The 15,336-nt window shown below is 44.6% G+C and overlaps 1 protein-coding gene and 1 pseudogene across 2 annotated transcripts in view; one reads left to right on the top strand and one right to left on the bottom strand.

Annotated features, from left to right (window-relative positions):
• PEBP4 (phosphatidylethanolamine binding protein 4) overlaps positions 1 to 15,336 on the bottom strand; it is a 207,335-nt gene that overhangs the window by 183,757 nt on the left and 8,242 nt on the right. Inside the window, exons 1-2 of one of the 2 annotated variants that reach the window (XM_019714030.2) lie at positions 5,834 to 5,856; positions 5,463 to 5,721 (exon numbers count right to left, since the gene is read on the bottom strand). The exons of the other annotated variant lie outside the window; for it this stretch is intronic. The gene's annotated coding sequence lies outside the window, so the exon portion shown is untranslated. Of the gene's footprint in view, positions 1 to 5,462; positions 5,722 to 5,833; positions 5,857 to 15,336 lie in introns of those variants that run through there. 2 annotated transcript variants of the gene reach the window in all.
• Positions 11,572 to 14,419, top strand: LOC109435885 (proteasome activator complex subunit 2; annotated as a pseudogene).

Below are 15,336 nucleotides of genomic sequence, written 5' to 3'. Positions count from 1 at the left end.
AGGTTAGCTCACCTGGACCTTGGTCACATGGGTAGTAAGTGGCTGACCTGGGATTTGAGCGCACACTGTCTAGTTCCGGTCTCCATGTTCCTTAACCACTCTGCTCCCTCTGTGGCTCTGCTGTCCCTACATTTGCTCCCCACCCTATTCCCTTTGCTCTTGGAATAAGGCCCAGAATCTTCCATGTAGCCCACAATGCTCTGCATGATCTATCTGGCCCTTCCTGCCTCTCTAGCCATGTCTCTCTACTCTCTGCTATTCAAGTGTTAACTCCAGTTAGTCTCTCAAGCTGCTTCCTGCCCCAGGGCCTTCCTGTGCCCCATCCCACTTTCCACTCCCTTCTGGTGGACAGCTTACGTGTCACTTTCTCCGAGATATTTACTCTCATCCCCAGGCTCCGTCAGATTCCAGTTATCAGGATCAGAGCACTTTACTCCTTTTCTCATGTTCTTCTACAAATTCTTTTGTAATTATTGGCTTCGTGATTTACTTATAGTCCCAGACAGAGCCAAGTCTGCCACTAGCATTCTAAGTATAGTCCCTTGTGTGTCTCGATGCTGAATAAATTCTTGATTGAATGCCTGACAAACTTGCCACTTATGTTTCTGATAGTCCTTATTTTCACTTAATAGCTCCTAGCTCTCTATAAACATCAGTAGGAAACGAACCATTCAGGTTGGCGTCTGGCCCTGGATCCCTTTTGCTTATTTATCTAAGCTTCTCTGGCTTGTTTTTGTACAGAGAGATCTGACAGGATGCAGTGGTTCTTGGTATTTTCTAATCATCTTTCTCTGGGGGATTCATAGGCCTTTGCTTCATACTCAGAGTCCCAGATCTAGAAGCCACATTCCAGCTGGGGGAGGCACAGCTGCCCCTTCCCATCACCAGCCTGTTTTGCTCAATTGCTTCACTTCTGGAAACTCCCACCAACAGATCCCTTGGTGGCCTCCCCTGAAGCCGCCTCCTCTTCCTTCAGTTACCTGGGCTGCGACCAACTCCCAACGCTATCAACCAGGCAAAAGCTATTGTCTTCCTGAGGTGCCTCAGACCCTGCAGACCCCTGGGACCTGCTGAGCCAGTGCTCCTGGAACTTTTGACATCCCTCTCATCACTGCAGGCCTCCTGTGACTGACACCCCCCATCTATCACTGCTCAGGTGTCACCTCCATTCTCTCTCCGGACACAGACCACGCTTTTTCTTCCTCCTAAACCTTCCCACGTATGCCCTCTGGAATTTCTGAACTGCAGTGACCAAATTCCCCTGGATGCCAGCGGAACCAACCATGTGATTGGAGGGTTGGGACTTTCAGTCCCTCTCACCCCAACCACGTCCATGGAGTGGGGATGGGCTGGAAGTCAAATCAATAACCAGTGGCCAATGATTTAATCAATCATACCTATGTATTAAAACCTCCATAAAAACACAAAATGATGGGGTTTGGAGAGCTTCTAGGTTGGTGAACACATGGAGACACGCTCTCTGGCACACTCAGCATGAAAGGTCCGTGCCCCTTCCCCATACCTTGCCCTATGCATCTCATCCATCGGGCTCTTCCTGAGCTATATCCTTTTGTAATAAACTGGTGATCTAGTAAGTAAAAGGTTTCTCTAAGTGCTGTGAGCTGGCCTAGCAAATTAATTAAACCCAAGGAGGGGGCTCTTGGAAGCTCTAACCTACAGCCAGTACGTCAGAAGCCCAGGTGACAATGTGAATTTGAGATTGGCATCTGAAAGGGGGGCAGTCTTGTGGGATCTGATGCTATTTCCAGGTAAATATTGTCAGAAGGTTCAATTTCATTCTTTTGCATGTAGCTATCCAGTTGTTCCAAGAACTATGGGAAAATAAATTTCTGTTGTTTAAGCCATCCAGTCTGGTATTTTTCTATGGAAGCCCTGGCAAATGAATACACTTGGCTTGTTCCTGAGCTTCAGGAAAAATTGTTCAGTCTTTCACCATTGAGGATGGTGTTAACTATGTGTATTTCATATATGTTGTCAACAGGATTGGTGTCTCCTGAGTCCTCACTTTTTGGCGCGCAAAGGGCTGCCTTCTCACTGTGTCCTCACAGAGCCTTTCCTCTGTGCACATGTATATCTGCTGTCTCTTTGTGTGTCCAAATTTCCACTTCTTATAAGGATGCCAGTCAGATTGAATTAGGGCCTATCCTAGTGGTCTCATTCTAACTTAATTACTTTTTTAAAGGCTCTATCTCCAAATATTGTCACAAGATACTAGAGTTAGGGCTTCAACATATGAATTTTGGGAGGACACAACTCTGCCCATGGCAGAAAGGGTACCCACTTTCACTACTCCCATTCAACACACTTTTGGAAGTTCTAGCCAGAGCAATTAGACAAGAAAAACAAAGAAAAAGCAAATTGGGAAAGAAGAAGTACAATTATCTCTGTTTGCAGAGGACATGATTTTATATGTAGAAAACTCTAATAATTCAAACAGAGCTAAGAAGTCAATTCAGCAAAGTTGCAGAATACAAACTCAATGCACAAAAACCAGTTGCATTTTCATACATTAACAACAAAGAATTTGAACAGAAAATAGGAAAACAATTCCATTTACAATTGCATCAAAGAGAATAAAATACTTAGGAATTAACTAAGGAAGATAAAAACTTGTACACTGAAAACTACAAAACATTACTGAAAGAAATTAAAGAAGATACATATAAATGGAAAGAAATCCTGCATTCATGGATTGGAAGACTTAATATTGTTAAGATATCAATACTACCCAAAGCAATCTATAGATTCAATGCAATCTCTGTCAAAATACCAGTGATGGTTTTCACAGGAATAGAAAAATCCATCCTAAAATTCATCTGGAATCTCAAGGGACCCCCAAATAATTAAAATAATTTTGAAAAGAAGAATGAAGTTGGAGGCAACACACTTCCTGATTTCAAAATTACTACAAAGCTGTGGTAATCAGAACAGTGTGGCACTGGCATAAAGATAGATATATGGATCCGTAGAACAGAGGGCCCAGAAATAAATCCTTGCATCATTAAAATCATAGTTAAATGATTTTCAATCAGGGTGCCAAGACCATTGAATGGGGAAAGGACAGTCTTTTCGACAAATGATACTGGGATAATTGAATGCAAAAGAATCACATTAAAACCTTACCTTACACCATCTATAAAAATTAACTCAAAATGGATCAAAGACCTAAATGTAAGAGCTAAAAATATAAAATTCTTAGAAGAAAATTAAGGGAAAAGCTTCATAACATTGGATTTGTCCATGATTTCTTGGATATGACACCAAAAACAGAGACAACAAAATAAAAGATAAGTTGAACTTCATCAAAATTAGACTTTTAACATCAAAGAAATCTATCAAGACATTGAAAAGACAACTGCAGAATGAGATAAATGTTTGCAAATCATATGTCTGAGAAGGATTAATATCTGGAATATATAAATAACTCTTACAACTAAACAACAAAACACACAAACCAATAAAAATTGTGCACAATACTTGACCAGACATTTCTCCAAAGAAGGTATACAAATGGCTAACAAGCACATGAGAAAATACTCAACATCACTGGTCATTAGGGAAATGTAAATCAAAACCAGTGAGATACAACTTCACATCCATTAGGATGGCTATTACTAAACACACACACACACACACACACACACACACACACAGAAAATAACAAGTGTAGTGGATGTGAAGAAATCGGAACCCTCACATGAGGTCTGACCATTAAGTTCACGAACTTGTTGCAACGATGTTGCTAACATTTTTTTGATATCAGAAGGATTATTCATTACCAACTGGACAAACAGTTTACCAAGTTTACTAATTGCAAGTAGTGAAAAAGCTGCATGAAAAAGTTAGATGACCCAGACTTTTTGCCGACAATTGACGGCTCTTGCATCACGACAATGCACCAGCTCACATGGCACTGTCTGTGAGGGAGTTTTTAGGCAGTAAACAAATAACGATATTGGAACACCCTCCCTACTCACCTGATCTGGCCCCCAATGACTTCTTTCTCTACCCAAAGATGAAGGAAATATTGAAAGGTAGACATTTTTATGATATTCAGGACATCAAGGTAATGCGATGACAGCTCTGATGGCCATTCCAGAAAAAGAGTTCCAAAATTGCTTTGAAGGGCTGGTGTCAGTGCATAGCTTCCCAAAGGGAGGTACTTCGAAGGTGACCATAGTGATATTCAGCAAAGAGGTATGTGGCAGTTTTTCTAGGATGAGTTCGTGAACTTAATTGTCCGACCTCGTATTATGACCTTTTGTTGTCCTTCATATTTAAAGAACAGGAAAGAATCCCCCAAATCTCCCAAAACGCACTTTGGGCCATCCTTTTGTTACCAACTACTATTTGTTGCCTTTTGTGTACCTTGTATATCAGATGACTAAAATGGACATTGTCTGGGAATGTAAAAGTATCAAAATTTAATTTTTTTTTTTTTGTTATTTTAAGAAATGCTTGCTTTCCTTCTGTCACATTTTGAATTGTAGATCTTTAACTTACCAAACAGAAGATACAGGAATTGGTGGTGGTGATCGGGGGTGGGGTGTGGGAACAGTGGCCGAGAGAGCTTCAGAGCCCCGTTTTCCAGCACTTACCTTCCCCAAGAGTAAGGAGACTGGGTGAGTGTCTATGAGATCAGCCCAGCCCCGATCCCTGTCTCAACCACTGTATTATCCAAGGGTTCTGCTGGACTCTGGCAGGAAGCTCGGGGCCTGGCCCCTTCTCTCCAGGGACATACATTTTCCTTTCTGGGAGCCTTCGCTTGTTGTTTTCAGCAACCAACCATTGACTAATAAGCCCATTTCTTCAGCCACAAATGGTATGTGTTACTGAAATCACTCCATCCACAGAATGGAAGGCCCCAGATACACTATGAAATGGTGGCAGTTTTCAGGTTCATTGTCTGACATGTCATCCTCAGAAGACTGATCATTTTGTCTGTCCTCATGGAGGTAAGAATTGAACTTAGAGCCTACCAGAGCTGTGTATTTACCCTCTCCTTTCATGAACAGATCCAATCTCTGGTTCTCCCCACAGGTCTAAGGATGGGAGGAAATAGGGATTCTTCTCCCATGGAAGGGGACATCAGGACCCCAGAACAGATGGAAACTTCCTAAGTCTATTGGAAGTAAGGCCTGTCTGAACTGAAATCAGTAATGCTCACCCCAATCCAGAGTTCTAGCAGAAAGAAATGTGCCAAAGCGCCCTTTCTGGGAAAGGTAGATGCTCAGAGACAAGTGTATAGAAAGGCCACAAGGAGCCTCGAATCATCAGGGTGAAGGAACCCAAAATGCCACCCTAAACACTAACTCCCTTATTCTCTAGGCCACAGTTCCATCCCCAAGATGGGTCCATTTTCTCTGTTTCTCTGGCACTCTGGCTGGTCCTTATGGAAAGTCCTTGCCTCACAGCAATGGGAAAGAGCCCCTGTCACTTACCCGGAGCAGTGTGGGAGCTGTTGGGTGGAGACAGCAGGGGAGTGAGAAATCTTGGCACGTTTCTGGGCTGGAGAAAGTGAGGGGATCAAGTTTCTCCAGTTTGCCCCAGCAATTTGGGCCAGTACAGCAATCAGGGTCTGGCAGTATTAAGGGTGCGAGAGTGTCGGGGAAAGTTCCTGGAGTGGCAGGAGAGGAGGTTGTAGCAGTTGGTCGTTGGGGGAGGCAGTTGGAGAAAGTTCCAGAAAGTTCTAGGGAGGAGCTAATATGTAGGGTGGGAGAAAACAGGAAAAGAAAAATGGGTGGGTTTTCGGCATTCCTTCTTTCAAAGATTCTAAGGAAAAGAGTAGAAACCACAGAGATGATTCTCTTACCTTTTCTCCCACCTTTCAAGATACACTGTGAGGCAGTCAGAAGGGGTACTAGAGAGACACAGAGAGAATGCTGCAGAGGGCTAGAGAGAGAAACCATTTAGACCAGAATCCAGGAGAAAGACGTACAGCGTTTGGCCATGTAGAGCAAAAGGCACATGGACACCAGCAGGAGGATGGGATTAGGAACCAGACTCGGAGTAGCTCAAGAGCTCCTTCCCTACTGAGTGTGACCTGGAGTCTCAGGAGAGCTCAGGACAGCCCTGGTTCAAGCTCAGGGCCTGCCAGGCCTGCCAAGACTCAGCAGGTAATGTTCTACCAGAATGGGCTGTCAATACTCCTGTAACAGGTGACCAAGCCCAGGGCAAGTCTCTGGCTTTCAGGACCTGGGTTTCCTGCTGTGTTTTTAATGACCACATCTGGGACCACAACTTTGGTTTCCTTCTGGAAAATTCCTCCCAGGAAATTCAAGGAGCCAGTGGAAATTCGTACACTCTGGATGAATTGACTGAGAATCTTTATTAGTGTCAGGTGTACAAAACGATGTAATAGTTAGACATTTACACCCCTCACAAAATGATTAGTATTTTTTAAGTGCTTCTCATGGGATTCTAAGGAGCAGCCAGGCCTGAGAATCACTGTATTTAACATAGATCGATGGCAGACACATCCCAGATGCTCAAGGTACAAAGACAAAAAAGATTCAGCCCCTCCTCTTGCGCTCACAGCTGAGCAAGGAAGATTAGCACCAAAACCAATAACTACAACAGAACTGCCAACAAGTCTGCTGAGTTCACCCACAGAAGCAGCCCTAGGGTAAAGAGGAAGGTGTATTAATCCTGTGTTTTATTTTATATATTTTGTCTTGGTTTGAGTCTTGGGGCTTTGCTGGCTGAGGAGCGACTGCTCCTCCAAGATTAGCTGATTCCTAGAGATACTGAACAAGCTGCCTTGGGACACACCTTTCATATACAAACCAATCAGTCTTGAGTCTGTTCCCTCTACCACCTCCTCTACCTAACTCTCACCCACCAAGCCACCCTCTTCCCTAGTTACCCCAGGGCCAGGTACCAAATAACTAGAGGCCAACCCTATAGCCCACAACTTGCTAATATTATTCAGACTACCCAATCCTAAGCATGCTCAGCTGCTTAACCTGCCTCACCCCTTCCTTCCCATGGAAAACACAAAAAAGGCTCTGGGACATGCATCCCTCGTTCCTCTGCCTCCTGATAGACCCCCGTGCTTCCCCACCTGGTATGATATGCTCCTTTCTCTTGGAAACTGTAAGTAATAAATTCTTCTGTCAATGGCATTGACCTCTCTGTCATCACTCGGTCACCTTTATAAATTAAAATCCTGTGGGTACAATCAAGACAGAGGCTATGGTTATCTTACAGGAGTGATGAACAGGGAAGTCTTTGAGGGAGGAACAGGAGAAGGCTATCCCATGCGCAGAGGCCCTGAGGTCTAGAAGGGCCCCAGGGGCTGGTGGACAAAAGCACAATGGAATTGCTGGAGCACTGAGCACAAGTGACCAAGTAGAGTAAGGGTGCGGACAGCATGCGGGTCTTTGGTTGGATCAGAGAATCTCAGGAGCAGCATGGGATGCCGCCTTTGGCTCTGTTACACAGCTTTACATCTTCAAGCACTGGACAGAAGGTCAGAGAATATTCTACAGGTAGAGAAACTATGACATGGTGTGGAGTTGGTTGTTCCTTAAATAAGAGAGTCCTTAAAAAGTTAAGAATAGAACTATCATATGACCTAGCAATTCCTCTTTTGGGTATTTACCTGAAAAATATGAAAACAATAATTCATAAAGATATATGTACTCCTATGTTCATTTCAGCATTATTCACAATAGCCAAGACATGGAAACAATATAAGAGTCCACTGATGAATGGATAAAGAAGATGTAGTGTATATATACAATAGAATACTAGTCAGCCATAAAAAGACAATGAAATATTGCCGTTTGGGACAACATGAATGAACCTTGAGAGTATTATTGCTAAGTGAAATAAGTCTGATGGAAAGGGACAAAAACCATATGATTTCACTCATATATGGAATTTCAAACAAAAAGTAAAAAATGGACAAAACAAAACAAACTCAGAGACAACAGAATGGTGGTTACCAGAGGGGATGGAAGGTAGGGGAAGGATGGAGGGAAAAGGGGGTAAAATATATGGTAACAGAAGAGTAGACTTTGAGTAGTGAACACACACTGGAGTATACAGATGTAGAATTATAATGTTGTACACCTGAAATTTATTTAATGTTATTAACCAATGTTACCACACAAAAAATTATTTCTTTTTTAAAAAGCCATGCCTCGCTTTAAAAAAAAAAAGAAAAAAGAGGTGACATATGCACTTACCTTCTCTCCAACAAGCCCTCATAGCTAACCCATTTCTCAGTTTGGCCTTCTGTGTGGTTAAGGTCATGGTGAGACCCTTTACACTGGCACCAACCCTCCTGGTCCAAGAGGCCTATGGGAAGAGAGAACAGACTGCAGAGTCAGGCAGAGAGGAGCCTCCTTCTGAGGTAGAGCATGTGCTTTGGGTCTGAATCATGGACCTGCCATCTTGGCCAAGCTCCTTCCTCTCTCTAGGCTATTTCCGCATGTTTAGTGTGGGCATACTAACACACAGGTCATGGGGTTGTCATCTAAAGGAGGAGGGAAGGTAGAGCACAGCGCTTGACACATGGTGTATTTGTTCTATCTATTCATCCTTCAACCAGGAAACATTCTGAATCTGATGAGAATAAAAAGAGACATGTTCCATCAAAACTGCAAGGCAGCAGCTCATGAGATGCCAACAGGTGACAGACAGTTTAGTAAGATTGTCTCTTCCAGATAATCCCCATATGCGGGTCCTTGGGCTGTAGGTCTGCAGAGGGGCCATGAGGTCTGCTTGGCTTAGCCAGTGTCAGCTGCCATCATCTTGCTGCACTAAATCGAGGCTTTGGAACTTTCCTGGACCCTCATCCCAGGAGAGCCTCAAGAGGAGGCTACAGGGCCAACAGACATTGTACCAGGTTATAGGGGTTCAGATGCTCATACTATCTCCTAAGCTCTCTGAAGAAAGACTGGAGAAGGACAGTCTTTTCCACCTGTGTTCTCTGCCTCTGGGTGCTCTGCTCCTCTTGGCTTCCTTGGGCCACCTCAGCTGTCCAGGTGACAATGACAGCTTCCAGTGACTGAGCACTGATCATGTGCCAAGCAGTGTGAGGGCATGTAACCAGCATTATCTCGTTTAATCCTCCCCATAGCCCTATGATGTGGGCACAATTATCCCCATTTTGCAGCTGAAGTTAGAAGTCACATAGTTAGCTAGATCCCAACCCAAATCTCCCTGAAGCTAAAGCCTGTGTTCTTACTCTCTCACTAGAATATTCTGGGCCACCTACCTTTCCCAGCTTCAATCCGAAGGCCTGTCAACACGTACTTCTTTTGTTGCAACAAGCTCTATCTCTTTGAATCTTTGGGTGATTCAAAATTCACCCAAACTGCAATGTCCACAGGACATTTTGCATCCTTCCTTTTCGACACTTTTCTCCATGTCTCATCCTAGTCCTTAATTCATTCAGCTGACAGACAGTCACTGCGGTCCTCAGACAGTCATTGGGCCAGGTACTGTGTACCTCTGAGGATGCATCACCCTTTGCCACTATGTCAGTGTGCAATTAGAAAAAAACAAGGGGTCTAACATGGGCCTGGGGACGGCTTTAGCTGGTCCTTTTTGGGAAAGGTGATTTGAATAGGTGCCAATTCAATTTAGACACCCACTGGGCCCAACCACGTGCAAAGTATTCTAAGGTCTAGGGATTTCCTCCAGGATAAATACAACACAATGTTTGCCTCCACAGTTTAATGGGAAAAATGGATGTTTACTTAACCAACAGTGAAATCAGGCAGCCTGTGATAAAAGCTATAATAAAATAGACCCAATAGTGGGGACACTGGAGGGAAATGAGACCAGAATTGAGGAAGATTTCACAGGGAGGAGGGATTTGCAATGTGTCTCTGAGGCTGCTTACTATGAGCTCATCCGGGTCTGGAACTCATGCATCAAATCCTCCAGCCGGCCTGAGCCCCCAGCTCTGACATCTGATTGTGTCCCTGCAGAGTCTCATTAGATCAGCCTTCCTCTCCACCGCCCCACACCTCATACCTGCCCCTGGCTCCGTGCTCATGGCTGGGCCTGCAAAGCGCCTCTCCAACAAGTCCTTGCCCGATCAATCCCTCTGAGCATCGTTTGGTTTGAGGGCTGATTGCTCAGTGCTGCCCCGTGGAGGAATGAAGGCAGCCAAGTCATTAGGCCCAAAACCACTGATAGCAAGTGCAGGCTGGGAGCTGCCAGACGCCTGGCCCATGTTTCAGAGCATTTGCAGACTTCAGGCAAGGAATGCAGAGCCAGCCTGGGACGAGGCCAGGTTCTTGCTCATCACAGGGAAAGGCATTTGAGGCATAAGAGGAAAAATGTGAGGGTGGTCTTCCTGGGTCTTCTCTCCTTCCTCTTTTCTGGGTCTTGTCTGGGACACCTACCTGGGCAGGGGGCTTTGTAAGGAAAGCACCTGCTAGGAACAAGGTGGATCCTCTTGGGAACTCAGGTAGACTGTCTTATTTTATATGAGGCATCTACAGGTGTAATTATTTCCCAGAGCAACCCCAGGTGGCTGCGGGTGGAGGGGCTGGGGGAGCCACACCCTCTGTGGCTCTGGCGGGGAGATGGACTAAGTGCCCCAGACACAGCTTTCTGCCCAGCGTCAGGGTGGCTCCCAGGGATGGGATGGCTCGTCCCCTGCTGGGCCACCTGGGGAACCATACAGGTTCATCAGCAAAATGTTTAGGCACAGGTCCTGTGGTGCTGTGCCAAGGCCATGGCAGAAGGAATTCCACTTTCGGGTCAGGGGTGGATTTGAAGCAGTGTCTTCAATCTGTACTCTATGGAGTTGCTTCAACAACTTTTGGGGGTGTGGGAGGGAAAGCTCCAACCAGGAGCCTCGCTCTGTTTTCTACATTAGCGTTCTGCTTAGGAGATGTGTGTGTGTGTGTGTGTGTGTGTGTGTGTGTGTGTGTGTAATTTGTGTGTATTAAATGATTATATATATTAAATTATTTTATATATATTAAACGATTCTGCTAGTAAATATTCAAAAACCCACTGGATGAATTGGCATTACCTTACCTCTTTTGAGTCTTTGCTATCTGCTCTTCTATGTTCTCTACACGTGTTACCTCTCTTTATCCTCACAAATACTTCATGAAGTATGGAGTTATAGCTCCATTTTCAGATGAGGAAACTGAGGCACAGAGAGTATGAGAATCTTGCCCAAGACACACCACTCCTAAATGGCAGGCTGGATCTGAAGGCAGAGACTCTAGGCCTTTGCTCTTTCTCTCCATGTGCTCCTGACCCATCCTCGGAGGACAGGGACTTGGTATTTCAGTGTTTCTCAGATGACCCTAGCCAGCATCATGAATACAGCTGAATTGGACTTCACTGACTACCTTCCCTCTGACAAGCCCTGTGTCCCACTTTCAGGGTTCCCTCCAGGCCACCAGGGACCTCGCCAGTTGATCCTGTGGGAGAGGAAAGCAATCTGATGGGAGGAACAGGGCCTTCCTGAAAGGCCAGCAGGGGCCCAGCCCATCTGCATGTACAATCTGGGTATTTTTTAACAGAGGTGAGAGGAGGAGGCTTTAGGGGGAATTCCTGTACTGGTCGGCTATGAAGGAGCACTGCTCACGTGGGGGCTAACCCTGACTACCCCTTCTCAGAGCAAGTATCACTGTGGGAACAACCATCCAGTGCCATTCTCATGGCTGAGAAATAACATTCCTCCACAATCAAGTTCCCCCCACTGCACTGCCTCTGGGACCCCTCTGGTTAACTCCCCACTCTGTCCCGGACACTCCACTCTCCCCTGCCCTGGGATGCTCTCCACGCTCCTTTACTCTGCTTCCAAAGCTGACCTCTCTCCAATGCCCACCTCATGCCCATTTCCTTCTTCAAGCTTTCCTCAAGGGGTATTCTGGACCTACAACACTTAAGCTGACAGGTCATCATTGGACTTTCTACCTACATAAGTTTTGCCTTCTCCAGTAAATGGTAAATTCCTTGACAGCAGCTACTGTTTTTGTATTGGCAGGGGTTCTTGGGAAATCCTTCCTTTGAGGGGCTTGGGATTCCCAGGCAAATGCCACTTGATAATGAGACTCTTTCTTTAGCCATTAAATTTTCTACCAAATTAGTAGATTCTACAGACCTTGAATTATAAGCAGGTGTCGCCATGGCTTCCCCCAGCATCCCTTGAAGGAGATTCTTCTCTGCAGGACATCTACTCACCGCACCCACTGGAGCCCTCACAGATGACCACCTCGAGAGCATGGAGTGGCAGGACAGATGCCAGCCCCTCTCTGCCAGCAGTGACAATGTGTCCCTGCCTGTGATGGAGAGAAGTGGAACTTCTCACTCTCCTCCAGGCTGGACTCCTCCCTTCTCCCGACCTGGTTTTAAAACTTGCTTTTTGACCTGCTCATATCTAATGAGCATATCACATCTCTCATACTATATCATTTCGTGATATCCTATCCTATCCGATCTCTCTATGCAGGGACCATGGGGTTAACTCCATGTGTGCATGTAGGAAGTTAGTTTCAACTAGACCAAAGAGACTTTCACTTTTTATGTCTCCACTGTGTTTCAGCACTTGGTGCTGCACTTTGCTGGTGCTCATTAAATATTTGTTGAGGAATGAATGGACGAATGGGAGCTTCTGGAAATCTCATGTTGTTTACTCTGTTGAGTCAGGCGCCTTCATTCTATATGCTCAGTGTTGACGATACCATCATCACAATGTTGGAAAGGTCCCTTGTAATACTGATGACACATATCAGACTATGTATCCTGTTTATTGCCCGCCCCCCCAGCCAGTCAGAGCACCATCATAGGTACAAGTACGCTCTGTACTCAGGGCTGTGCTCCTGAAAAAAGTCTAGACACCTGTGAATTGGATCCTGTTATAACTGCTCATGTGCGGAGAGCTTCTATAAGTGAATAACCACTACCTAACAATTGTTTCCTTTTGTGTTGCTTAAAGCTCTATGTCATTGATATGTGACTGCTAAAGTATGATATTCAAAAGAGGTAAACTCATCAATGCTCCTACGGCTATGAAGTGAACACATGTTAAAATTTTCATTCAACGCATTATCAATGAGAGAACTGGTAAGATCTTACAAGTTCAAAAGGCAATCCAAAACATGGACACACTAATAGGTCAGGAATACTGAAAGGAATGGGCAAAACTGGCTTCCTCCACAGTGGGAAAGGGAAGTCAGTTGAACAAGACAGAATTTATCGTACATGTCTAGAGACAAGAATTATTCTGTATTGCTTTTAGTTATCTACACTTTATGGAGTTGGAAAAATTGCTCAAGTCAATGACAGACACAGAATCAGGGAAGTTGGAAGAATGTGTGCTAAGCAGTTTTTCATTGCAGAGCACAACAAGATGTGTGCTAATCTTGTTTGCTTGTTACAAACTTCCTTATGTGACAGCAGTGACATTTAAAGTCAATGGAGAAGGGACAGACTATCCACTAAATGGTGCTGGGACAACTGAATTTCCATATGTAAAAATAAAATTAGGTTATAACTCCATATGTTACACAGAATAAATTTTAGGTGAATTAAAAAATATTAAAATAGAAAATTTTAAACCTTTAGAAGAAAATACAGGAGAGTAGCTTTATGATGTTAGGGTAGGGAAGGAAATATGACAGAAAAGACACAAACTGTACAAAAACAGATTTATAGATCTGACTATATTTAAAACAAAAAGTCTTTTTCTCATCACGAGCCCACAGATATAGGAGACCAAAGGTCCAACAATTGGAGCAGCCAAGCCTTGTGGGTGCGCCTAAGCAGGGAAACCCACAAACAGGTGGATGTCTTCCAGCAAAACCTTTTCCAGGAAGCTGAAGAATTCCTCTACAGATTCCTGCCACAGAGAATCATACATCTGAATCAGCACTTGCAAGAGGACTCCCTCAACGTGGCTGACCTGACCTCTCTCCAGGCCCCACTGGACTTCCCTATTCTAGACCCCCTTTCTCCCTGGGAATGAGAAGGTCCTGGCCCTGCTTGCCCTGGGTAAGCCAGAAGTCTGGACTCTCAAAGGAAAATGCATTCCGGTGATCACATGGAGCGAGCACCTGATCCCCAAGATTGAGAATGGAAATGACTTTGGGGTGGCAGTCCAGAGAAGGGACTGAAGAGGCTGAATGCAGTCAAGACCTGCAAAGTAAAAGCCTTGCAGACAACTTTTACTGCAAAGTAAAAGCCTTGCAGACAACTTCTCAGAACACCGGGATGCTGTGGCCAAGTCCTGCAAGGAGACCCATGTAATGAATGACTGGGTCCTAGTGCATGAGCAAGATGAGGCGGCCTATGGGGAGCTCAGAGCCATGGTGCTGGACCTGAGGGCCTTCATGCTGAGCTTTATCATATCAGCAGCAGCAACCCAGAGAAAACTGTCAACCCAAAAGGTGAAGAGAAGCCATCTATGTACTGAACCCAGGGCTAGAAGGGAAATAAATGACCTATATACTATGTGTGGGGGGAAAAAAAAAAGAGAGAGACCAGAGATGTAAAATACTGCATTGTATATTGCCAATAATGTCACCACATCCAGAACCCATAAGGAGCTCTTGCAAATCAAATCAGTAAAAGACCAACAAGCTATGAGAAAGGAAGGGAAAACTACAGGAAAAGACTTGGAGTACAAGTTTCTCAGGAGTTAACTCCAGCTGCCCCTCCAGTGTCTTTCAGATGAGCACCAACACCTCAACCATTCAAAGGAGCCAGAGAGAGTAGAGCCCAGACATTCCCTCAAAACCAGTTGTGTCCCAATCTGGCTCCATGCACAGATTCCTCAGGACACCAGACTGACCCAAAGATGTTAACAATTGCAGTTTCTTGGAAGAGGGTCTTAGGTACTTACCTATAATGGTCATCAAAACCTAATGGCTCATACCAACTCTACTTTGACTCATGGTTACCTTGCACTTAAAAAATAATGTCAGGTCCTGGTCCTTTTGGCCTGTTTGTGGCCATGGAGACCATGGACTCAATGGTCTTTGTTTTTGCCCTGTCTTGGGGGGTGGGGGGGAGTGGGTCTGTAACAGGACTCTCTGAGTGTCCACATGTGCCTTGGGAAGCTGTCTTTGCGAGCTCAAGCTTAAATCTGTTTCTTCAGTCTTCTCAGCAATTCTGTAAGTTATTTTCCACACTGACATGGTTTCCTTTCTGCTTACCCCATTTAGAAGGATATTATTTTCTGCAGCTAATCACTGACAGATGCGGGTCAAAGAGAGAAATGACCAGGAATGTAAGAAACGGGAGATAATTACAGATACAAAAGTACTTTTTAAAATTATGTATAACATATATAACACTATGCTAATCAATTTGAAAATATTGATAAAAAAG

This window comes from Rhinolophus sinicus, linkage group LG07 (assembly GCF_036562045.2).
Source record: "Rhinolophus sinicus isolate RSC01 linkage group LG07, ASM3656204v1, whole genome shotgun sequence".
Classification (NCBI taxonomy): domain Eukaryota; kingdom Metazoa; phylum Chordata; class Mammalia; order Chiroptera; family Rhinolophidae; genus Rhinolophus; species Rhinolophus sinicus.
Note: the sequence above shows the minus strand (reverse complement) of the source record. Positions and strands in the feature narration are given on the sequence as shown.